We start from the raw sequence: 23407 nt of genomic DNA, 5'->3' as shown, positions 1-23407 counted from the left end.
CTAATGAGTCCTCTGTCCCCACCATCAATAAAAAACATCAAGGCCGAAGGGCCGGCAGGCCAGAGGCCGGAGACTCCCATACGACAACTAAACACTCCAAGTGAATTCAAATATAAAAGGGCCTGCAGGGCAAGAAACTTAGTGTGACCGCTGTCCCCACCATCAGCAACAAACATCAAGGCCGCATGGCCGGCAGGCCCGATTCCGGTGACTCCCATACGACAACTAAACACTCCAAATTAGTTCCAATATAAAAGGGCCCCGCAGGGCAAGAAAGCTAGTGTGACCGCTGTCCCCACCATCAACAATAATATTAGAGCCACAGGGCCGGCAGGCCCGAGGCCGAGACTCCCATACGACAACTAAACACTCCAAGTGAGTTCCAAAATAAAAGGGCCCCGCAGGGCAAGAAATTTAGTGTTACCGCTGTCCCCAACATCAACAAAAAACATCAAGGCCGCAGGGCCGGCAGGCCCGAGGCCGGAGACTCCCATACGACAACTAAACACTCCAAGTGAGTTCAAATATAAAAGGGCCCCGCAGGCCAAGAAACTCAGTATGACCGCTGTCCCCACCATCAGCAACAAACATCAAGGCCGCAGAGCCGGCAGGCCCGAGGCCGGTGACTCCCATACGACAACTAAACACTCCAAGTGAGTTCCAATATAAAAAGGGCCCCGCAGGGCAACAAAGCTAGTGTGACCGCTGTCCAAACCATCAGCAAAAAACATCAAGGCCGCAGGGCCGGCAGGCCCGCGGCCGGAGACTCTCATACGACAACTAAACACTCCAAGTGAGTTCCAATATAAAAAGGGCCCCACAGGGCAAAAAACTTAGTATGACCGCTGTCCCCGCCATCAGCAACAAACATCAAGGCCGCAGGGCCGGCAGGCCCGATGCCGGTGACTCCCATACGACAACTAAATACTCCAAGTGACTTCAAAAATAAAAGGGCCCCGCAGGGCAGGAAACTTAGTATGACCGCTGTCCCTGCCATCAGCAACAAACATCAAGGCCGCAGGGCCGGCAGGCCTGAGGCCGGTAACTCCATACGACAACTAAACACTCCAAGTGAGTTCCAATATAAAAAGGGCCCCGCAGGGCAACAAAGCTAGTGTGACCGCTGTCCCCACCATCAACAACAAATATCAAGGCCGTAGAGCCGGCAGGCCCGAGGCCGGTGACTCCCATACGACAACTAAACACTCCAAGTGAGTTCCAATATAAAAAGGGCCCCGCAGGGCAAGAAAGCTAGTGTGACCGCTGACCCCACCATCAACAAAAATATTAAGGCCGCAGGTCCGGCAGGCCCGAGGCCGGAGACTTCCATACGACAACTAAACACTCCAAGTGAGTTCCAACATAAAAGGGCCCCGCCGGGCAAGAAATTTAGTGTGACCGCTGTCCCCAACATCAACAAAAAACATCAAGGCCGCAGGGCCGGCAGGCCTGAGGCCGGTGACTCCATACGACAACTAAACACTCCAAGTGAGTTCCAATATAAAAGGGCCCCGCAGGGCAAAAAATCAATGTGACCGCTGTCCCCACCATCCACAAAAATATTAAGGCCGCAGGTCCGGCAGGGCCGAGGCCGGAGACTCCATACGACAACTAAACACTCCAAGTGAGTTAAAATATAATAGGGCCCGCAGGGCAAGAAACTTAGTATGACCACTGTCCCCACCATCAGCAACAAACATCAAGGCCGCATGGCCGGCGACTCGCATACGACAACTAAAGGGCCCCGCAGGCCGGTACTTAGTATGACCGCTGTCCCCGCCATCAGCAACAAACATCAAGGCCGCAGGGCCGGCAGGCCCGAGGCCGGTGACTCCCATACGACAACTAAACACTCCAAGTGAGTTCCAATATAAAAAGGGCCCCGCAGGGCAACAAAGCTAGTGTGACCGCTGTCCCCACCATCAACAACAAATATCAAGGCCGCAGAGCCGGCAGGCCCGAGGCCGGTGACTCCCATACGACAACTAAACACTCCAAGTGAGTTCCAATATAAAAGGGCCCCGCAGGGCAAGAAAGCTAGTGTGACCGCTGACCCCACCATCAACAAAAATATTAAGGCCGCAGGTCCGGCAGGGCCGAGGCTGGAGAGTGATAACGCAACTAAACACTCCAAGTGACTTCAAATATAAAAGGGCCCCGCAGGGCAAGAAACTTAGTATGACCGCTGTCCCCGCCATCAGCAACAAACATCAAGGCCGCAGGGCCGGCAGGCCCGAGGCCGGTGACTCGCCTACTACAACTAAACCGCTCCAAGTCGGAAGCGCGTCGAAAAGGGCCCCACAGGACAACAAAGCTAGTGTGACCGCTGTCCCCACCATCAACAACAAACATCAAGGCCGCAGAGCCGGCAGGCCCGAGGCCGGTGACTCCCATACGACAACTAAACACTCCAAGTGAGTTCCAATATTAAAGGGCCCCGCAGGGCAAGAAAGCTAGTGTGACCACTGACCACTAATAGCACGCTTTCCCTAGACTTATGATCTTTTTAGCTTTAGCACAATTGCATTTGACGTGCTATTATTTGCTATTAGCGCTAATAGCGCTATTAGCGCTAATAGCACGCTTTCCCTAGACTTACAATCTTTTTAGATTTAGCACAATTGCATATGACGTGCTATTATTTGCTATTAGCGCTAATAGCGCTATTAGCGCTAATAGCACGCTGTCTCTAGACTTAGAATATTTTTAGATTTAGCACAATTGCATATGACGTGCTATTAATTGCTATTAGCGCTAATAGCGCTATTAGCGCTAATAGCACGCTTTCCTAGACAATCTTTTTAGATTTAGCACAATTGCATATGACGTGCTATTATTTGCTATTAGCGCTAATAGCGCTATTAGCGCTAATAGCACGCTTTCCCTAGACTTAGAATCTTTTTAGATTTAGCACAATTACATATGACGTGCTATTATTTGCTATTAGCGCTAATAGCGCTATTAGCGCTAATAGCACGCTGTCTCCAGACTTAGAATATTTTTAGATTTAGCACAATTGCATATGACGTGCTATTAATTGCTATTAGCGCTAATAGCGCTATTAGCGCTAATAGCACGCTTTCCCTAGACTTAGAATCTTTTTAGATTTAGCACAATTGCATATGACGTGCTATTAATTGCTATTAGCGCTAATAGCGCATAGCACGCTTTCCCTAGACAATCTTTTTAGATTTAGCACAATTGCATATGACGTGCTATTATTTGCTATTAGCGCTAATAGCGCTATTAGCGCTAATAGCACGCTGTCTCTAGACTTAGAATATTTTTAGATTGAGCACAATTGCATATGACGTGCTATTAATTGCTATTAGCGCTAATAGCGCTATTAGCGCTAATAGCACGCTTTCCCTAGACTTAGAATCTTTTTAGATTTACAATTACATATGACGTGCTATTATTTGCTATTAGCGCTAATAGCGCTATTAGCGCTAATAGCACGTTGTCTCCAGACTTAGAATATTTTTTAGATTTAGCACAATTGCATATGACGTGCTATTAATTGCTATTAGCGCTAATAGCGCTATTAGCGCTAATAGCACGCTGTCTCCAGACTTAGAATCTTTTTAGATTTAGCACAATTGCATATGACGTGCTATTGTTTGCTATTAGCGCTAATAGCGCTATTAGCGCTAATAGCACGCAGTCTCTAGACTCACAATCTTTTTAGATTTAGCACAATTGCATATGACGTGCTATTATTTGCTATTAGCGCTAATAGCGCTATTTGCGCTAATAGCACGCTGTGTTTAGACTTAGAATATTTTTAGATTTAGCACAATTGCATATGACGTGCTATTAATTGCTATTAGCGCTAATAGCGCTATTAGCGCTAATAGCACGCATTCCCTAGACTTAGAATCTTTTTAGATTTAGCACAATTACATTTGACGTGCTATCATTTGCTATTAGCGCTAATAGCGCTATTAGCGCTAATAGCACGCTGTCTCTAGACTTAGAATATTTTTAGATTTAGCACAATTGCATATGACGTGCTATTAATTGCTATTAGCGCTAATAGCGCTATTAGCGCTAATAGCACGCTTTCCCTAGACAATCTTTTTAGATTTAGCACAATTGCATATGACGTGCTATTATTTGCTATTAGCGCTAATAGCGCTATTAGCGCTAATAGCACGCTTTCCCTAGACTTAGAATCTTTTAGATTTAGCACAATTGCATATGACGTGCTATTAATTGCTATTAGCGCTAATAGCGCTATTAGCGCTAATAGCACGCTTTCCCTGACTTAGAATCTTTTTAGATTTAGCACAATTGCATATGACGTGCTATTAATTGCTATTAGCGCTAATAGCGCTATTAGCGCTAATAGCACGCTTTCCCTAGACAATCTTTTTAGATTTAGCACAATTGCATATGACGTGCTATTATTTGCTATTAGCGCTAATAGCGCTATTAGCGCTAATAGCACGCTGTCTCTAGACTTAGAATATTTTTAGATTGAGCACAATTGCATATGACGTGCTATTATTTGCTATTAGCGCTAATAGCGCTATTAGCGCTAATAGCACGCTTTCTCTAGACTTAGAATCTTTTTAGATTTAGCACAATTACATATGACGTGCTATTATTTGCTATTAGCGCTAATAGCGCTCTTAGCGCTAATAGCACGTTGTCTCCAGACTTAGAATATTTTTAGATTTAGCACAATTGCATATGACGTGCTATTAATTGCTATTAGCGCTAATAGCGCTATTAGCGCTAATAGCACGCTGTCTCCAGACTTAGAATCTTTTTAGATTTAGCACAATTGCATATGACGTGCTATTGTTTGCTATTAGCGCTAATAGCGCTATTAGCGCTAATAGCACGCAGTCTCTAGACTCACAATCTTTTTAGATTTAGCACAATTGCATATGACGTGCTATTATTTGCTATTAGCGCTAATAGCGCTATTAGCGCTAATAGCACGCTGTGTTTAGACTTAGAATATTTTTAGATTTAGCACAATTGCATATTACGTGCTATTATTTGCTATTAGCGCTAATAGCGCTATTAGCGCTAATAGCACGCATTCCCTAGACTTAGAATCTTTTTAGATTTAGCACAATTACATTTGACGTGCTATTATTTGCTATTAGCGCTAATAGCGCTATTAGCGCTAATAGCACGCTGTCTCCAGACTTAGAATCTTTTTAGATTTAGCACAATTGCATATGACGTGCTATTATTTGCTATTAGCGCTAATAGCGCTATTAGCGCTAATAGCACGCTGTCTCTAGACTTAGAATCTTTTTACATTTAGCACAATTGCATATGACGTGCTATTAATTGCTATTAGCGCTAATAGCGCTATTAGCGCTAATAGCACGCTTTCCCTAGACTTACAAACTTTTAAGATTTAGCACAATTGCATATGACGTGCTATTAATTGCTATTAGCGCTATTGACATATTTGCAAATGAGGCACTAATAACTGCTAAAACGCTAAAAGTGGTTTGGTAATAGCAGTTTTAACGGATTTTTCATTAGCGTTGCTATTAGCACTATAATGCATAGAGATAGCATACTAATTAAATGCTAATAGCATTTTTAGCATAATAGCGCTAATTCTGCTATAAGCCATCATCGCACCTTCCTCAACAAACATAAACTCGAGTCAAAAATAAAAACGAAGGATTCGAATGCAAAAGTCTACAGCACCCGGTATTCCTAAGCGGTCTCCCATCCAAGTACTAACCGGGCCCGACGTTGCTTAACTTCGGTGATCGGACGAGAACCGGTGTATTCAACGTGGTATGGCCGTAGACATCTGCAGATGCCATTTTAGCTTACTTATAGCTTAGCATTGACTGTAATCAGAATGATTGCTTGCTTTTCTTTCAATCGTTTTTATATTGTGCAACAACAATTATTTGTTGCTCTTTATATTAAAACTCAATTACAACTTACTCTGATCAAATTGTGAATTGTTCTGATGAGATTGTAGTCTTTTCATTTTAGGAACTATAAACAAATTACGGAAACAAACTTCAGTAGATAGCAAAAATTTACATAAAAAAAAAAAAAAAAAAAATTTCAAAAGGAAGAAAAAAATCTTATTTTCAAGAAAGCTGCTTTGCAAATAGTAAAATTACATCACTGGAGATAGAGGAAACAAACATAAACTCGAGTCAAAAATAAAAACGAAGGATTCGAATGCAAAAGTCTACAGCACCCGGTATTCCTAAGCGGTCTCCCATCCAAGTACTAACCGGGCCCGACGTTGCTTAACTTCGGTGATCGGACGAGAACCGGTGTATTCAACGTGGTATGGCCGTAGACATCTGCAGATGCCATTTTAGCTTACTTATAGCTTAGCATTGACTGTAATCAGAATGATTGCTTGCTTTTCTTTCAATCGTTTTTATATTGTGCAACAACAATTATTTGTTGCTCTTTATATTAAAACTCAATTACAACTTACTCTGATCAAATTGTGAATTGTTCTGATGAGATTGTAGTCTTTTCATTTTTAGGAACTATAAACAAATTACGGGAGCTATCTTCAGTAGATAGCAAAAATTTACATCAGATTCTATCCAAAAAAATTTCAAAAGGAAGAAAAAAAATCTTATTTTCAAGAAAGCTGCTTTGCAAATAGTAAAATTACATCACTGGAGATAGAGGAAACAAACATAAACTCGAGTCAAAAATAAAAACGAAGGATTCGAATGCAAAAGTCTACAGCACCCGGTATTCCTAAGCGGTCTCCCATCCAAGTACTAACCGGGCCCGACGTTGCTTAACTTCGGTGATCGGACGAGAACCGGTGTATTCAACGTGGTATGGCCGTAGACATCTGCAGATGCCATTTTAGCTTACTTATAGCTTAGCATTGACTGTAATCAGAATGATTGCTTGCTTTTCTTTCAATCGTTTTTATATTGTGCAACAACAATTATTTGTTGCTCTTTATATTAAAACTCAATTACAACTTACTCTGATCAAATTGTGAATTGTTCTGATGAGATTGTAGTCTTTTCATTTTTAGGAACTATAAACAAATTACGGGAGCTATCTTCAGTAGATAGCAAAAATTTACATCAGATTCTATCCAAAAAAATTTCAAAAGGAAGAAAAAAAATCTTATTTTCAAGAAAGCTGCTTTGCAAATAGTAAAATTACATCACTGGAGATAGAGGAAACAAACATAAACTCGAGTCAAAAATAAAAACGAAGGATTCGAATGCAAAAGTCTACAGCACCCGGTATTCCTAAGCGGTCTCCCATCCAAGTACTAACCGGGCCCGACGTTGCTTAACTTCGGTGATCGGACGAGAACCGGTGTATTCAACGTGGTATGGCCGTAGACATCTGCAGATGCCATTTTAGCTTACTTATAGCTTAGCATTGACTGTAATCAGAATGATTGCTTGCTTTTCTTTCAATCGTTTTTATATTGTGCAACAACAATTATTTGTTGCTCTTTATATTAAAACTCAATTACAACTTACTCTGATCAAATTGTGAATTGTTCTGATGAGATTGTAGTCTTTTCATTTTAGGAACTATAAACAAATTACGGAGCTATCTTCAGTAGATAGCAAAAATTTACATCAGATTCTATCCAAAAAAAAATTTCAAAAGGAAGAAAAAAATCTTATTTTCAAGAAAGCTGCTTTGCAAATAGTAAAATTACATCACTGGAGATAGAGGAAACAAACATAAACTCGAGTCAAAAATAAAAACGAAGGATTCGAATGCAAAAGTCTACAGCACCCGGTATTCCTAAGCGGTCTCCCATCCAAGTACTAACCGGGCCCGACGTTGCTTAACTTCGGTGATCGGACGAGAACCGGTGTATTCAACGTGGTATGGCCGTAGACATCTGCAGATGCCATTTTAGCTTACTTATAGCTTAGCATTGACTGTAATCAGAATGATTGCTTGCTTTTCTTTCAATCGTTTTTATATTGTGCAACAACAATTATTTGTTGCTCTTTATATTAAAACTCAATTACAACTTACTCTGATCAAATTGTGAATTGTTCTGATGAGATTGTAGTCTTTTCATTTTAGGAACTATAAACAAATTACGGGAGCTATCTTCAGTAGATAGCAAAAATTTACATCAGATTCTATCCAAAAAAATTTCAAAAGGAAGAAAAAAATCTTATTTTCAAGAAAGCTGCTTTGCAAATAGTAAAATTACATCACTGGAGATAGAGGAAACAAACATAAACTCGAGTCAAAAATAAAAACGAAGGATTCGAATGCAAAAGTCTACAGCACCCGGTATTCCTAAGCGGTCTCCCATCCAAGTACTAACCGGGCCCGACGTTGCTTAACTTCGGTGATCGGACGAGAACCGGTGTATTCAACGTGGTATGGCCGTAGACATCTGCAGATGCCATTTTAGCTTACTTATAGCTTAGCATTGACTGTAATCAGAATGATTGCTTGCTTTTCTTTCAATCGTTTTTATATTGTGCAACAACAATTATTTGTTGCTCTTTATATTAAAACTCAATTACAACTTACTCTGATCAAATTGTGAATTGTTCTGATGAGATTGTAGTCTTTTCATATTTAGGAACTATAAACAAATTAAGGGAGCTACCTTCAGTAGATAGCAAAAATTTACATCAGAGTCTATACAAAAAAAATTTCAAAAGGAAGAAAAAAATCTTATTTTCAAGAAAGCTGCTTTGCAAATAGTAAAATTACATCACTGGAGATAGAGGAAACAAACATAAACTCGAGTCAAAAATAAAAACGAAGGATTCGAATGCAAAAGTCTACAGCACCCGGTATTCCTAAGCGGTCTCCCATCCAAGTACTAACCGGGCCCGACGTTGCTTAACTTCGGTGATCGGACGAGAACCGGTGTATTCAACGTGGTATGGCCGTAGACATCTGCAGATGCCATTTTAGCTTACTTATAGCTTAGCATTGACTGTAATCAGAATGATTGCTTGCTTTTCTTTCAATCGTTTTTATATTGTGCAACAACAATTATTTGTTGCTCTTTATATTAAAACTCAATTACAACTTACTCTGATCAAATTGTGAATTGTTCTGATGAGATTGTAGTCTTTTCATTTTTAGGAACTATAAACAAATTACGGGAGCTATCTTAAGTAGATAGCAAAAATTTACATCAGATTCTATCCAAAAAAATTTCAAAAGGAAGAAAAAAAATCTTATTTTCAAGAAAGCTGCTTTGCAAATAGTAAAATTACATCACTGGAGATAGAGGAAACAAACATAAACTCGAGTCAAAAATAAAAACGAAGGATTCGAATGCAAAAGTCTACAGCACCCGGTATTCCTAAGCGGTCTCCCATCCAAGTACTAACCGGGCCCGACGTTGCTTAACTTCGGTGATCGGACGAGAACCGGTGTATTCAACGTGGTATGGCCGTAGACATTACTGCAGATGCCATTTTAGCTTACTTATAGCTTAGCATTGACTGTAATCAGAATGATTGCTTGCTTTTCTTTCAATCGTTTTTATATTGTGCAACAACAATTATTTGTTGCTCTTTATATTAAAACTCAATTACAACTTACTCTGATCAAATTGTGAATTGTTCTGATGAGAGTGCAGTCTTTTCATTGTGAGGGACTATAACAAATTAGGGGAGCTATCTTCAGTAGATAGCAAAAATTTACATCAGATTCTATCCAAAAAAAATTTCAAAAGGAAGAAAAAAAATCTTATTTTCAAGAAAGCTGCTTTGCAAATAGTAAAATTACATCACTGGAGATAGAGGAAACAAACATAAACTCGAGTCAAAAATAAAAACGAAGGATTCGAATGCAAAAGTCTACAGCACCCGGTATTCCTAAGCGGTCTCCCATCCAAGTACTAACCGGGCCCGACGTTGCTTAACTTCGGTGATCGGACGAGAACCGGTGTATTCAACGTGGTATGGCCGTAGACATCTGCAGATGCCATTTTAGCTTACTTATAGCTTAGCATTGACTGTAATCAGAATGATTGCTTGCTTTTCTTTCAATCGTTTTTATATTGTGCAACAACAATTATTTGTTGCTCTTTATATTAAAACTCAATTACAACTTACTCTGATCAAATTGTGAATTGTTCTGATGAGATTGTAGTCTTTTCATTTTTAGGAACTATAAACAAATTACGGAGCTATCTTCAGTAGATAGCAAAATTTACATCAGATTCTATCCAAAAAAATTTCAAAAGGAAGAAAAAAATCTTATTTTCAAGAAAGCTGCTTTGCAAATAGTAAAATTACATCACTGGAGATAGAGGAAACAAACATAAACTCGAGTCAAAAATAAAAACGAAGGATTCGAATGCAAAAGTCTACAGCACCCGGTATTCCTAAGCGGTCTCCCATCCAAGTACTAACCGGGCCCGACGTTGCTTAACTTCGGTGATCGGACGAGAACCGGTGTATTCAACGTGGTATGGCCGTAGACATCTGCAGATGCCATTTTAGCTTACTTATAGCTTAGCATTGACTGTAATCAGAATGATTGCTTGCTTTTCTTTCAATCGTTTTTATATTGTGCAACAACAATTATTTGTTGCTCTTTATATTAAAACTCAATTACAACTTACTCTGATCAAATTGTGAATTGTTCTGATGAGATTGTAGTCTTTTCATTTTTAGGAACTATAAACAAATTACGGGAGCTATCTTCAGTAGATAGCAAAAATTTACATCAGATTCTATCCAAAAAAATTTCAAAAGGAAGAAAAAAATCTTATTTTCAAGAAAGCTGCTTTGCAAATAGTAAAATTACATCACTGGAGATAGAGGAAACAAACATAAACTCGAGTCAAAAATAAAAACGAAGGATTCGAATGCAAAAGTCTACAGCACCCGGTATTCCTAAGCGGTCTCCCATCCAAGTACTAACCGGGCCCGACGTTGCTTAACTTCGGTGATCGGACGAGAACCGGTGTATTCAACGTGGTATGGCCGTAGACATCTGCAGATGCCATTTTAGCTTACTTATAGCTTAGCATTGACTGTAATCAGAATGATTGCTTGCTTTTCTTTCAATCGTTTTTATATTGTGCAACAACAATTATTTGTTGCTCTTTATATTAAAACTCAATTACAACTTACTCTGATCAAATTGTGAATTGTTCTGATGAGATTGTAGTCTTTTCATTTTTAGGAACTATAAACAAATTACGGGAGCTATCTTCAGTAGATAGCAAAAATTTACATCAGATTCTATCCAAAAAAATTTCAAAAGGAAGAAAAAAAAATCTTATTTTCAAGAAAGCTGCTTTGCAAATAGTAAAATTACATCACTGGAGATAGAGGAAACAAACATAAACTCGAGTCAAAAATAAAAACGAAGGATTCGAATGCAAAGTCTACAGCACCCGGTATTCCTAAGCGGTCTCCCATCCAAGTACTAACCGGGCCCGACGTTGCTTAACTTCGGTGATCGGACGAGAACCGGTGTATTCAACGTGGTATGGCCGTAGACATCTGCAGATGCCATTTTAGCTTACTTATAGCTTAGCATTGACTGTAATCAGAATGATTGCTTGCTTTTCTTTCAATCGTTTTTATATTGTGCAACAACAATTATTTGTTGCTCTTTATATTAAAACTCAATTACAACTTACTCTGATCAAATTGTGAATTGTTCTGATGAGATTGTAGTCTTTTCATTTTAGGAACTATAAACAAATTACGGGAGCTATCTTCAGTAGATAGCAAAAATTTACATCAGATTCTATCCAAAAAAATTTCAAAAGGAAGAAAAAAAATCTTAATTTCAAGAAAGCTGCTTTGCAAATAGTAAAATTACATCACTGGAGATAGAGGAAACAAACATAAACTCGAGTCAAAAATAAAAACGAAGGATTCGAATGCAAAAGTCTACAGCACCCGGTATTCCTAAGCGGTCTCCCATCCAAGTACTAACCGGGCCCGACGTTGCTTAACTTCGGTGATCGGACGAGAACCGGTGTATTCAACGTGGTATGGCCGTAGACATCTGCAGATGCCATTTTAGCTTACTTATAGCTTAGCATTGACTGTAATCAGAATGATTGCTTGCTTTTCTTTCAATCGTTTTTATATTGTGCAACAACAATTATTTGTTGCTCTTTATATTAAAACTCAATTACAACTTACTCTGATCAAATTGTGAATTGTTCTGATGAGATTGTAGTCTTTTCATTTTTAGGAACTATAACAAATTACGGAGCTATCTTCAGTAGATAGCAAAAATTTACATCAGATTCTATCCAAAAAAAATTTCAAAAGGAAGAAAAAAAATCTTATTTTCAAGAAAGCTGCTTTGCAAATAGTAAAATTACATCACTGGAGATAGAGGAAACAAACATAAACTCGAGTCAAAAATAAAACGAAGGATTCGAATGCAAAAGTCTACAGCACCCGGTATTCCTAAGCGGTCTCCCATCCAAGTACTAACCGGGCCCGACGTTGCTTAACTTCGGTGATCGGACGAGAACCGGTGTATTCAACGTGGTATGGCCGTAGACATCTGCAGATGCCATTTTAGCTTACTTATAGCTTAGCATTGACTGTAATCAGAATGATTGCTTGCTTTTCTTTCAATCGTTTTTATATTGTGCAACAACAATTATTTGTTGCTCTTTATATTAAAACTCAATTACAACTTACTCTGATCAAATTGTGAATTGTTCTGATGAGATTGTAGTCTTTTCATTTTTAGGAACTATAACAAATTACGGGAGCTATCTTCAGTAGATAGCAAAATTTACATCAGATTCTATCCAAAAAAATTTCAAAAGGAAGAAAAAAATCTTATTTTCAAGAAAGCTGCTTTGCAAATAGTAAAATTACATCACTGGAGATAGAGGAAACAAACATAAACTCGAGTCAAAAAACGAAGGATTCGAATGCAAAAGTCTACAGCACCCGGTATTCCTAAGCGGTCTCCCATCCAAGTACTAACCGGGCCCGACGTTGCTTAACTTCGGTGATCGGACGAGAACCGGTGTATTCAACGTGGTATGGCCGTAGACATCTGCAGATGCCATTTTAGCTTACTTATAGCTTAGCATTGACTGTAATCAGAATGATTGCTTGCTTTTCTTTCAATCGTTTTTATATTGTGCAACAACAATTATTTGTTGCTCTTTATATTAAAACTCAATTACAACTTACTCTGATCAAATTGTGAATTGTTCTGATGAGATTGTAGTCTTTTCATTTTAGGAACTATAAACAAATTACGGGAGCTATCTTCAGTAGATAGCAAAAATTTACATCAGATTCTATCCAAAAAAATTTCAAAAGGAAGAAAAAAAATCTTAATTTCAAGAAAGCTGCTTTGCAAATAGTAAAATTACATCACTGGAGATAGAGGAAACAAACATAAACTCGAGTCAAAAATAAAAACGAAGGATTCGAATGCAAAAGTCTACAGCACCCGGTATTCCTAAGCGGTCTCCCATCCAAGTACTAACCGGGCCCGACGTTGCTTAACTTCGGTGATCGGACGAGAACCGGTGTATTCAACGTGGTATGGCCGTAGACATCTGCAGATGCCATTTTAGCTTACTTATAGCTTAGCATTGACTGTAATCAGAATGATTGCTTGCTTTTCTTTCAATCGTTTTTATATTGTGCAACAACAATTATTTGTTGCTCTTTATATTAAAACTCAATTACAACTTACTCTGATCAAATTGTGAATTGTTCTGATGAGATTGTAGTCTTTTCATTTTTAGGAACTATAACAAATTACGGGAGCTATCTTCAGTAGATAGCAAAAATTTACATCAGATTCTATCCAAAAAAAATTTCAAAAGGAAGAAAAAAAATCTTATTTTCAAGAAAGCTGCTTTGCAAATAGTAAAATTACATCACTGGAGATAGAGGAAACAAACATAAACTCGAGTCAAAAATAAAAACGAAGGATTCGAATGCAAAAGTCTCTACAGCACCCGGTATTCCTAAGCGGTCTCCCATCCAAGTACTAACCGGGCCCGACGTTGCTTAACTTCGGTGATCGGACGAGAACCGGTGTATTCAACGTGGTATGGCCGTAGACATCTGCAGATGCCATTTTAGCTTACTTATAGCTTAGCATTGACTGTAATCAGAATGATTGCTTGCTTTTCTTTCAATCGTTTTTATATTGTGCAACAACAATTATTTGTTGCTCTTTATATTAAAACTCAATTACAACTTACTCTGATCAAATTGTGAATTGTTCTGATGAGATTGTAGTCTTTTCATTTTTAGGAACTATAACAAATTACGGAGCTATCTTCAGTAGATAGCAAAAATTTACATCAGATTCTATCCAAAAAAAATTTCAAAAGGAAGAAAAAAAATCTTATTTTCAAGAAAGCTGCTTTGCAAATAGTAAAATTACATCACTGGAGATAGAGGAAACAAACATAAACTCGAGTCAAAAATAAAACGAAGGATTCGAATGCAAAAGTCTACAGCACCCGGTATTCCTAAGCGGTCTCCCATCCAAGTACTAACCGGGCCCGACGTTGCTTAACTTCGGTGATCGGACGAGAACCGGTGTATTCAACGTGGTATGGCCGTAGACATCTGCAGATGCCATTTTAGCTTACTTATAGCTTAGCATTGACTGTAATCAGAATGATTGCTTGCTTTTCTTTCAATCGTTTTTATATTGTGCAACAACAATTATTTGTTGCTCTTTATATTAAAACTCAATTACAACTTACTCTGATCAAATTGTGAATTGTTCTGATGAGATTGTAGTCTTTTCATTTTAGGAACTATAACAAATTACGGGAGCTATCTTCAGTAGATAGCAAAAATTTACATCAGATTCTATCCAAAAAAAATTTAAAAAGGAAGAAAAAAAATCTTATTTTCAAGAAAGCTGCTTTGCAAATATGAAAATATATTCGGTTGAGAGCCCCCCGAATAAGAATATATTGATGTTCTTTGCGTTACGTAATAGTATGACTATTCCTGTGTGGGAGAGTGCGTGAGTAACCTCACTTCAGGTTCGGTTTCTATCACGGCAACACGTTCTATTCTGTTGCGCAGTTGAATTTCCCGCTGATTTACACTACAAAGGTTTTCCATAGTTGACTGTTTTTATGGCGATATCATCTGTATATTTCATTAAATGTGCAGCATTTCTGTATTTTGCAAGTACGCAAGGTGTACATCCACAGAGCTAGCGCTATATTTATAGTGTTTTTCCTGAACATTGCGATGAGTTTCTTGGTTCATCACTGTAGGCCTACTCAGAAGCGGCTGGAAGAAGACGCTCCGATTCCACATGATTAAGTTAAGTAGTTCGATATCCCAGTATATTAAATTGGGATCATAGTTTTGTAATTATTTTAATAGCAGTAATTACTGGTGTATCTGTATTATTTAAACCGTTATTATGAGCTATTATTTGACAGTAGTTGGAGATCAGTTGTTATGGAGCAACTACTTGCATTCCTATGGTTAATTTAGGTTTATTTTCGATCAGATTTCAAGGAGTAGGTATATATCATTAGTTACAAAAATCTCAAGAAATAGGTTAACAAAAGCTAACAAACACGATGCATGATGATCTGTACGTTAATCGACATAACAGGCGATTTGTAGTAACAAGAAAGTCAAGATAAGGCGAGAAGGGATAAAAGTCGGTAATATTCCGTAATAATATAGGTTTGCCCGGCGCTGTTCGGGAAAAATTGCATGTACTATTCGCATTCACCACTGAGATGCCAGGTAGGTCTCACAGACAGGGTCTAATTCTGCATAAAACCGGGCAACGTTATTTCTATAGATCTGCTGCGCATTCAAATTGCATTGTATTGCATCGTAATTTCATTTGTGTCTATGCTAATTATGTTTACACAACATGAACTCACGTGTTTTCAAGCAAATTCGCCGATAATAGGTGATCAAAAGCGATCGGAATGTTACAAAAGTACAGATCGCATTCAGCTTACTTCATATGAGATGATCTTTGGAAAAATACGGCATAATTTGTCTTGGTGTTTGCGGAATGCCATGCAGTAAAATATTAATACGTTGCGGCAATTCATGATTGACAACTAACAATCGGCGTGTCCTTCGAATCCTCCACTGTCAATTTCTTATCCACTCACTAATCCTCACAAAAGCTTTGTGTTGATTACTGTGTGAGGCAAATTGCAATAAGTACAATGAAATAATGAGTAGGGCGGGCTCCGAGACGGGTTTCTTCTTCATCTTACGTAACAGTATTGTTCTCCAAAAAACCCGGACGCTTGTCGTTTGGAGCTCTAGCTGAAATACAGCAAGATAATGTAAGATAGTAAATGTAAACCTGTATTTTAGCTAGAGTATCTCGAGCTAGGTCTCACATCAGCATCAATAATGCATTTAAGAGTTCTGATTTTCATTCATGATTGTTGGTTTTATCTTCCATACAGTATACAAGACGACAGATAGCTGTTTGTACACAATGAAGAATGAGATGGTGGAATTAACAGCGTGATCTTTATCACCGAGTATTGATTACGAAGCTAACGAAGCAAAGACGGAACAATGTTCCGGGGACTGAGCAAGTTAAGTGAATGATTATAATTTACATAATCACTGATGTGTTTTGCATCAATCATTTCAGTCACTCTTGTAGAGATCAATAATTTATTAAATACGTTTTAATCTGGATTGATCAAATTCTAAGTGGAATCCAATATTAAGAGGTGAGTTAACCAAAGAAATGATTGTTTTAGGACTTGGGAAAAATATCACAGTAGTAGATTTTAGAAGTGTAGGCGGTAGTTTTTTTATGCCCGATCTGTTAGATATTGTTTTTATTATTTTGTGCTAGAATGCGATGAGTTTCAGAATCTAATTAGTGTTTTGATGAGTCAAACATTTTTCAATAAGGATCGCATACCTTAGACCATGTTCCTAGTTTTTATAATAAAATTCCAAGTTTTGTTTGTTTGTTTGTTTGTTTGTTTGTTTTAACGGTCGATCTGTGTGGAGACACGCTTGGGTCCTTTAAGTTGGATTCTAGATTTAGACGGTATAGATGTGTTCTCTTTTGATCATGATGGTCATCATATTCAAATAAAGTAAAAATTGTTAGCATCACCAATAAGCTTAATTCCTACGGTGATAGTCCATCCGATAAAAATTGGTTGTTCAGGGACTTTGATTTGCCCCTAGTGGTATTCGGTACCAAATGGACTTAAATATGTCCCGGTGATTATACTAGAGTTACAGGAATCCTGGTAATTCAGGAAACGCAATATTTCATTGGAAATTATGTTTCAGCCTCGTAGAAGGTCAATGCTAAATTTGTAAAACAAAGAAATAGGCAGAGGTGTATTCTCGGATTAGTTAACAGCCCGGTGTTAACAGGTAAGCCACATTAGCTGGCATACAATCTACATAATGTATTGACACGAATTTAATGATAAATATTGCTGTCTTGTTTCTGGTGAGTAGATCTGTAAAGTTGTTGTTTTTATACTATGCTGTCAGAAAGCAAGTTTTTCAAAACAGTTTGGAAGGGTGTTTGGTCATTGTATAAAGGCGGAAGTGTAAATGCTCTCGAGCAGCAGGTTTACCCAAACAGTTTGGACGAGTATTTTGTCATGGCATAATGGCAATAGTAATGCTGTCAGACAGCAAGTTTTCCTTCCAGCCAGTTTGGTAGGGTGTTTGGTAATGGCCTAATGGCAAAAGTAATGTTCTTAGGCAGCAGGTTTATCCACACAGTTTGGATGAGTGTTTTGCCGGGGTGTTTTGTCATGGTCTAATGGCAATAGTAATGATGTCGGACGGCAGATTTTCCCAAACAGTTTGGATCAGTGTTTTGTCATGGTTTTCGGCAAAATTATTGCTGTCAGACATGTCAGACAGCCGATGTTGTTATCCAATCACTATTGGATACCGAGATAAGCTCAATCAGTTGATGAGTTTTTAGTAATCATATTATATCTATGCTCTCAGACAGCAGGTCGTTATCAGAAAACAGAAATAACAGGTAGGCCTATGTGAAGTATAAGCGGTTTATACTGATTGTATGACTTCTGATCCTCGTTTTTGGGTTGGTTTTCAGCATAATTGTCAAAGAAGACACACAGTGCAATTTTTACTGTAACCAAAATTCTTATAAAATAAATTAACAGTTGGGCTCTATGACCGGTGGTCGCTTGATATGAGTTTATATAGTGGTGCAGACTATTAAGCCATTATATTAGTAGCATAGTGTCATTTAGGACTGGTTGTCATTTTGTAAAATAGATTTACACATTTTTGAATGATATTGTGATATAGTCCTATGCAACAATATTGTGACTGGTTGTCCTTGGATAGTCCGATATTTCGGCTCTTTTCTTTTTCTTTGGTAAGATATTTAATAATGGTTTAAACTGACAGAAAAGATAGATTTTAATATGGCATTATTTTAGTGGCTAAATGCTATAATACTAGACAGGTATGAATGGTTGTTATTTAGTATCATAAGATGCTAGTGGCTTATACTTTCATTTAAAGCAGATTGCGGTCATTTGGTAAGATATTAGTGGCCCAGTGCAGATATCATGGCCATGACTTCTCAGTTACTATGGTAAGATATTGATCATAATAATGGTAGGCCCTAACGGTAAACAGGATTGGCTCTTTGGCTGGTCGTTATTCGATATAGCAAGATATTGTAGTGGCAGAAAAGACTAATGGTTGTGGCTTAGGCCTAGTGCCATGTAAGGCAGATGGAGTCTCGATCATTTGGTATTCTTGTCTGAGATTATTATAGTGTCGTAGTCCAGATAATATTAAGGTTATGACTTCAATTCTATTATGCTAAGATATTGATATCAATAATGGTGTGTTCACAATCAAGACGAGCTCTATATGGATAATCGTCATTCAGATGGCAAGGTAAGTTAGAGACATAGATCCTGTCATGTAGGCCTACTCATGTTAGTGGCATCTAGTCCGAGATAAGGCAGGAGGCCGGTAGTCATACAGATATGACGGGTTATTATGACAATGTGCTTTATAAGGCAGGTATTGTGACCCACTTGTCATATAAATTCATTCAAGATGATATAATGGATCAATGCTATATAAGTCGTGTAATATGATTGGTTGTCATACAGTAGTCTATGTCAATGTTTTAGTGCCTAAGGGAGTTACGTTTTGCGCATAATAGCGTCAGAGAAAGGACTTTTTTTAAAGGATTAAGGAGCAAAGATTGATATTCATTTCAAAATTTCAAGCAGGTTGGTATATGGTTCGTCAAAAATGTTAAGATCGGGTCATTATCCAGGATTGTCATTAATTGATATCCTAGAAGTTGTCATACTTTGCAATTAGAGCTACAACTGTTCGTTAATAGTGTACATTGCTAATATGTCGTTTTATTATTTCTTGTTAAGAATCTTCTATATTTAATAGAAGTTCCCTTATGCAAACTTTTGGTTTGTCAGTTCTGAGCTCTTAGCATGGCATATGGTCCACATAAGGCAGAAGACTGGTCTTCATTCAGTATACGTGGTATTATGGCAAAGTGTCATATAGACAAGTAATAAGGCGCAGTGTTATATAGTTTGTCAAGATAATATTGGTCATAGTGTCATATCAGGTAGTATGATTGATCGAGCTGAATTTCTTATTTCTGACAATAATTTCAGTCATGACAATTCCGATCTGAAGATTTTGAAATTTGATTTTATTATCTTCATCACTCGGAGGGATTAGGAGTTCTCATCCCAATAATTCATGAGTTGGGTTGTGTTTTTCTGCATGGTAAGGATTGTAGACTCAAAGTCGCAAAATTTGCATTTACGACATTAAGTTTCTCACAGATTTGTGTATTTTTTTGCAGATATGTATGTGCGGAAGACTTGCAGATGTTACTGTGAAGCATGGCGATTCGAGGATTGCAATATGGACATTTCTTAATTTAATAATAGGCCCATTCCATTTTCACAAATTTGATTTGGGTTAATCCAAGTATTAATCAAAGAGACTAACCAGATTGGCATTTTTGGCTCATATGTAAAGTTTAGTAAAGAGTGACGACTCTGATGTGGTTCCAACTGTTGGAATGCACGGTGGATTTGACTTCCACGATTATGGTTTTTTTGCCAGCAGCCCTGACTTTGGACTTCATAGCATGGCACAGTGTGTGCTTCTCGTTTGGCAGCAATAAACCGACACCAAAATGCTATATTTGTTGTGTGTATGTTGTGTGATGTATGGATAGTCATAGTAAGGGTTTAGCAAAGAAATGAAAATATATTCGGTTGAGAGCCCCGAATAAGAATATATTGATGTTCTTTGCGTTACGTAATAGTATGACTATTCCTGTGTGGGAGAGTGCGTGAGTAACCTCACTTCAGGTTCGGTTTCTATCACGGCAACACGTTCTATTCTGTTGCGCAGTTGAATTTAAGTAGTGTGTGTCAAGTTGCTTCTTCTCAGAAGCATGATTGTTTAGAATCATTAGTAAATATTTTTATTAAAGCCAGTTTTAGTCTCGGGTGGGATTTTGGTCGATTAAGACTGTTTATAGCGGGAAGGAAGGAATCAACACCACGTTGGCATGGGATAGCCTAGGCAGGAGCCAAGTACTATGCCCTCAGATTTTTCTTGTTCAAAAAAAATAAAAAATAAGAAATAAAAAATTGTGTTCAAGTTTTTTGAGGTTGCGCAGCCCCTAGTTATCACGTTGATTCCTGTGGTAGGCTGCCCTATTGTATTAGCGTAGGCATGATATCCTAGTTCTGTATAGCATGGCACAGTGTGTGCTTCTCGTTTGGCAGCAATAAACCGACACCAAAATGCTATATTTGTTGTGTGTATGTTGTGTGATGTATGGATAGTCATAGTAAGGGTTTAGCAAAGAAAGTAAAATTACATCACTGGAGATAGAGGAAACAAACATAAACTCGAGTCAAAAATAAAAACGAAGGATTCGAATGCAAAGTCTACAGCACCCGGTATTCCTAAGCGGTCTCCCATCCAAGTACTAACCGGGCCCGACGTTGCTTAACTTCGGTGATCGGACGAGAACCGGTGTATTCAACGTGGTATGGCCGTAGACATCTGCAGATGCCATTTTAGCTTACTTATAGCTTAGCATTGACTGTAATCAGAATGATTGCTTGCTTTTCTTTCAATCGTTTTTATATTGTGCAACAACAATTATTTGTTGCTCTTTATATTAAAACTCAATTACAACTTACTCTGATCAAATTGTGAATTGTTCTGATGAGATTGTAGTCTTTTCATTTTTAGGAACTATAAACAAATTACGGGAGCTATCTTCAGTAGATAGCAAAATTTACATCAGATTCTATCCAAAAAAATTTCAAAAGGAAGAAAAAAATCTTATTTTCAAGAAAGCTGCTTTGCAAATAGTAAAATTACATCACTGGAGATAGAGGAAACAAACATAAACTCGAGTCAAAAATAAAAACGAAGGATTCGAATGCAAAAGTCTACAGCACCCGGTATTCCTAAGCGGTCTCCCATCCAAGTACTAACCGGGCCCGACGTTGCTTAACTTCGGTGATCGGACGAGAACCGGTGTATTCAACGTGGTATGGCCGTAGACATCTGCAGATGCCATTTTAGCTTACTTATAGCTTAGCATTGACTGTAATCAGAATGATTGCTTGCTTTTCTTTCAATCGTTTTTATATTGTGCAACAACAATTATTTGTTGCTCTTTATATTAAAACTCAATTACAACTTACTCTGATCAAATTGTGAATTGTTCTGATGAGATTGTAGTCTTTTCATTTTAGGAACTATAACAAATTACGGAGCTATCTTCAGTAGATAGCAAAAATTTACATCAAATACTATAAAAAAAATTTCAAAAGGAAGAAAAAAAATCTTATTTTCAAGAAAGCTGCTTTGCAAATAGTAAAATTACATCACTGGAGATAGAGGAAACAAACATAAACTCGAGTCAAAATAAAAACGAAGGATTCGAATGCAAAAGTCTACAGCACCCGGTATTCCTAAGCGGTCTCCCATCCAAGTACTAACCGGGCCCGACGTTGCTTAACTTCGGTGATCGGACGAGAACCGGTGTATTCAACGTGGTATGGCCGTAGACATCTGCAGATGCCATTTTAGCTTACTTATAGCTTAGCATTGACTGTAATCAGAATGATTGCTTGCTTTTCTTTCAATCGTTTTTATATTGTGCAACAACAATTATTTGTTGCTCTTTATATTAAAACTCAATTACAACTTACTCTGATCAAATTGTGAATTGTTCTGATGAGATTGTAGTCTTTTCATTTTTAGGAACTATAAACAAATTACGGGAGCTATCTTCAGTAGATAGCAAAAATTTACATCAGATTCTATCCAAAAAATTTCAAAAGGAAGAAAAAAATCTTATTTTCAAGAAAGCTGCTTTGCAAATAGTAAAATTACATCACTGGAGATAGAGGAAACAAACATAAACTCGAGTCAAAAATAAAAACGAAGGATTCGAATGCAAAAGTCTACAGCACCCGGTATTCCTAAGCGGTCTCCCATCCAAGTACTAACCGGGCCCGACGTTGCTTAACTTCGGTGATCGGACGAGAACCGGTGTATTCAACGTGGTATGGCCGTAGACATCTGCAGATGCCATTTTAGCTTACTTATAGCTTAGCATTGACTGTAATCAGAATGATTGCTTGCTTTTCTTTCAATCGTTTTTTATATTGTGCAACAACAATTATTTGTTGCTCTTTATATTAAAACTCAATTACAACTTACTCTGATCAAATTGTGAATTGTTCTGATGAGATTGTAGTCTTTTCATTTTTAGGAACTATAAACAAATTACGGAGCTATCTTCAGTAGATAGCAAAAATTTACATCAGATTCTATCCAAAAAAATTTCAAAAGGAAGAAAAAAATCTTATTTTCAAGAAAGCTGCTTTGCAAATAGTAAAATTACATCACTGGAGATAGAGGAAACAAACATAAACTCGAGTCAAAAATAAAACGAAGGATTCGAATGCAAAGTCTACAGCACCCGGTATTCCTAAGCGGTCTCCCATCCAAGTACTAACCGGGCCCGACGTTGCTTAACTTCGGTGATCGGACGAGAACCGGTGTATTCAACGTGGTATGGCCGTAGACATCTGCAGATGCCATTTTAGCTTACTTATAGCTTAGCATTGACTGTAATCAGAATGATTGCTTGCTTTTCTTTCAATCGTTTTTATATTGTGCAACAACAATTATTTGTTGCTCTTTATATTAAAACTCAATTACAACTTACTCTGATCAAATTGTGAATTGTTCTGATGAGATTGTAGTCTTTTCATTTTTAGGAACTATAAACAAATTACGGGAGCTATCTTCAGTAGATAGCAAAAATTTACATCAGATTCTATCCAAAAAAATTTCAAAAGGAAGAAAAAAAATCTTATTTTCAAGAAAGCTGCTTTGCAAATAGTAAAATTACATCACTGGAGATAGAGGAAACA

The 23407-nt window shown here is 37.8% G+C and overlaps 1 long non-coding RNA gene and 23 other non-coding genes across 24 annotated transcripts; 1 reads left to right on the top strand and 23 right to left on the bottom strand.

The window, feature by feature from the left end:
- Nucleotides 1-5670: 5670 nt before the first annotated feature.
- Nucleotides 5671-5789, bottom strand: LOC140143244 (5S ribosomal RNA). The gene has a single exon (XR_011857732.1). It is a non-coding gene; the product is annotated as a 5S ribosomal RNA (ribosomal RNA).
- Nucleotides 5790-6184: 395 nt separating this feature from the next.
- Nucleotides 6185-6303, bottom strand: LOC140143243 (5S ribosomal RNA). Its single transcript, XR_011857731.1, has one exon. It is a non-coding gene; the product is annotated as a 5S ribosomal RNA (ribosomal RNA).
- A 396-nt stretch (nucleotides 6304-6699) lies between these two features.
- On the bottom strand, nucleotides 6700-6818 carry LOC140143242 (5S ribosomal RNA). The gene has a single exon (XR_011857730.1). It is a non-coding gene; the product is annotated as a 5S ribosomal RNA (ribosomal RNA).
- Nucleotides 6819-7214: 396 nt separating this feature from the next.
- LOC140143241 (5S ribosomal RNA) lies at nucleotides 7215-7333 on the bottom strand. The gene has a single exon (XR_011857729.1). It is a non-coding gene; the product is annotated as a 5S ribosomal RNA (ribosomal RNA).
- Nucleotides 7334-7728: 395 nt separating this feature from the next.
- On the bottom strand, nucleotides 7729-7847 carry LOC140143240 (5S ribosomal RNA). Its single transcript, XR_011857728.1, has one exon. It is a non-coding gene; the product is annotated as a 5S ribosomal RNA (ribosomal RNA).
- Nucleotides 7848-8241: 394 nt separating this feature from the next.
- Nucleotides 8242-8360, bottom strand: LOC140143239 (5S ribosomal RNA). Its single transcript, XR_011857727.1, has one exon. It is a non-coding gene; the product is annotated as a 5S ribosomal RNA (ribosomal RNA).
- Nucleotides 8361-8756: 396 nt separating this feature from the next.
- On the bottom strand, nucleotides 8757-8875 carry LOC140143238 (5S ribosomal RNA). Its single transcript, XR_011857726.1, has one exon. It is a non-coding gene; the product is annotated as a 5S ribosomal RNA (ribosomal RNA).
- A 396-nt stretch (nucleotides 8876-9271) lies between these two features.
- On the bottom strand, nucleotides 9272-9390 carry LOC140143237 (5S ribosomal RNA). The gene has a single exon (XR_011857725.1). It is a non-coding gene; the product is annotated as a 5S ribosomal RNA (ribosomal RNA).
- A 398-nt stretch (nucleotides 9391-9788) lies between these two features.
- On the bottom strand, nucleotides 9789-9907 carry LOC140143235 (5S ribosomal RNA). The gene has a single exon (XR_011857723.1). It is a non-coding gene; the product is annotated as a 5S ribosomal RNA (ribosomal RNA).
- A 393-nt stretch (nucleotides 9908-10300) lies between these two features.
- LOC140143234 (5S ribosomal RNA) lies at nucleotides 10301-10419 on the bottom strand. Its single transcript, XR_011857722.1, has one exon. It is a non-coding gene; the product is annotated as a 5S ribosomal RNA (ribosomal RNA).
- Nucleotides 10420-10814: 395 nt separating this feature from the next.
- On the bottom strand, nucleotides 10815-10933 carry LOC140143233 (5S ribosomal RNA). Its single transcript, XR_011857721.1, has one exon. It is a non-coding gene; the product is annotated as a 5S ribosomal RNA (ribosomal RNA).
- Nucleotides 10934-11329: 396 nt separating this feature from the next.
- LOC140143232 (5S ribosomal RNA) lies at nucleotides 11330-11448 on the bottom strand. The gene has a single exon (XR_011857720.1). It is a non-coding gene; the product is annotated as a 5S ribosomal RNA (ribosomal RNA).
- A 395-nt stretch (nucleotides 11449-11843) lies between these two features.
- On the bottom strand, nucleotides 11844-11962 carry LOC140143231 (5S ribosomal RNA). Its single transcript, XR_011857719.1, has one exon. It is a non-coding gene; the product is annotated as a 5S ribosomal RNA (ribosomal RNA).
- Nucleotides 11963-12356: 394 nt separating this feature from the next.
- Nucleotides 12357-12475, bottom strand: LOC140143230 (5S ribosomal RNA). Its single transcript, XR_011857718.1, has one exon. It is a non-coding gene; the product is annotated as a 5S ribosomal RNA (ribosomal RNA).
- A 388-nt stretch (nucleotides 12476-12863) lies between these two features.
- LOC140143229 (5S ribosomal RNA) lies at nucleotides 12864-12982 on the bottom strand. Its single transcript, XR_011857717.1, has one exon. It is a non-coding gene; the product is annotated as a 5S ribosomal RNA (ribosomal RNA).
- Nucleotides 12983-13377: 395 nt separating this feature from the next.
- On the bottom strand, nucleotides 13378-13496 carry LOC140143228 (5S ribosomal RNA). The gene has a single exon (XR_011857716.1). It is a non-coding gene; the product is annotated as a 5S ribosomal RNA (ribosomal RNA).
- Nucleotides 13497-13894: 398 nt separating this feature from the next.
- LOC140143173 (5S ribosomal RNA) lies at nucleotides 13895-14013 on the bottom strand. The gene has a single exon (XR_011857669.1). It is a non-coding gene; the product is annotated as a 5S ribosomal RNA (ribosomal RNA).
- Nucleotides 14014-14407: 394 nt separating this feature from the next.
- Nucleotides 14408-14526, bottom strand: LOC140143227 (5S ribosomal RNA). Its single transcript, XR_011857715.1, has one exon. It is a non-coding gene; the product is annotated as a 5S ribosomal RNA (ribosomal RNA).
- Nucleotides 14527-15593: 1067 nt separating this feature from the next.
- On the top strand, nucleotides 15594-20752 carry LOC140142470 (uncharacterized). Its single transcript, XR_011857516.1, has 3 exons — nucleotides 15594-15687; nucleotides 16297-16507; nucleotides 19789-20752. It is a non-coding gene; the product is annotated as an uncharacterized lncRNA (long non-coding RNA).
- Nucleotides 20753-20890: 138 nt separating this feature from the next.
- On the bottom strand, nucleotides 20891-21009 carry LOC140143226 (5S ribosomal RNA). The gene has a single exon (XR_011857714.1). It is a non-coding gene; the product is annotated as a 5S ribosomal RNA (ribosomal RNA).
- A 394-nt stretch (nucleotides 21010-21403) lies between these two features.
- Nucleotides 21404-21522, bottom strand: LOC140143224 (5S ribosomal RNA). Its single transcript, XR_011857712.1, has one exon. It is a non-coding gene; the product is annotated as a 5S ribosomal RNA (ribosomal RNA).
- A 391-nt stretch (nucleotides 21523-21913) lies between these two features.
- Nucleotides 21914-22032, bottom strand: LOC140143223 (5S ribosomal RNA). Its single transcript, XR_011857711.1, has one exon. It is a non-coding gene; the product is annotated as a 5S ribosomal RNA (ribosomal RNA).
- A 394-nt stretch (nucleotides 22033-22426) lies between these two features.
- On the bottom strand, nucleotides 22427-22545 carry LOC140143222 (5S ribosomal RNA). The gene has a single exon (XR_011857710.1). It is a non-coding gene; the product is annotated as a 5S ribosomal RNA (ribosomal RNA).
- Nucleotides 22546-22938: 393 nt separating this feature from the next.
- LOC140143221 (5S ribosomal RNA) lies at nucleotides 22939-23057 on the bottom strand. Its single transcript, XR_011857709.1, has one exon. It is a non-coding gene; the product is annotated as a 5S ribosomal RNA (ribosomal RNA).
- Nucleotides 23058-23407: the final 350 nt, after the last annotated feature.

Source organism: Amphiura filiformis, chromosome 20, assembly GCF_039555335.1.
Source record: "Amphiura filiformis chromosome 20, Afil_fr2py, whole genome shotgun sequence".
Lineage (NCBI taxonomy): Eukaryota > Metazoa > Echinodermata > Ophiuroidea > Amphilepidida > Amphiuridae > Amphiura > Amphiura filiformis.
This window is presented reverse-complemented; position numbering and strand designations above follow the sequence as displayed.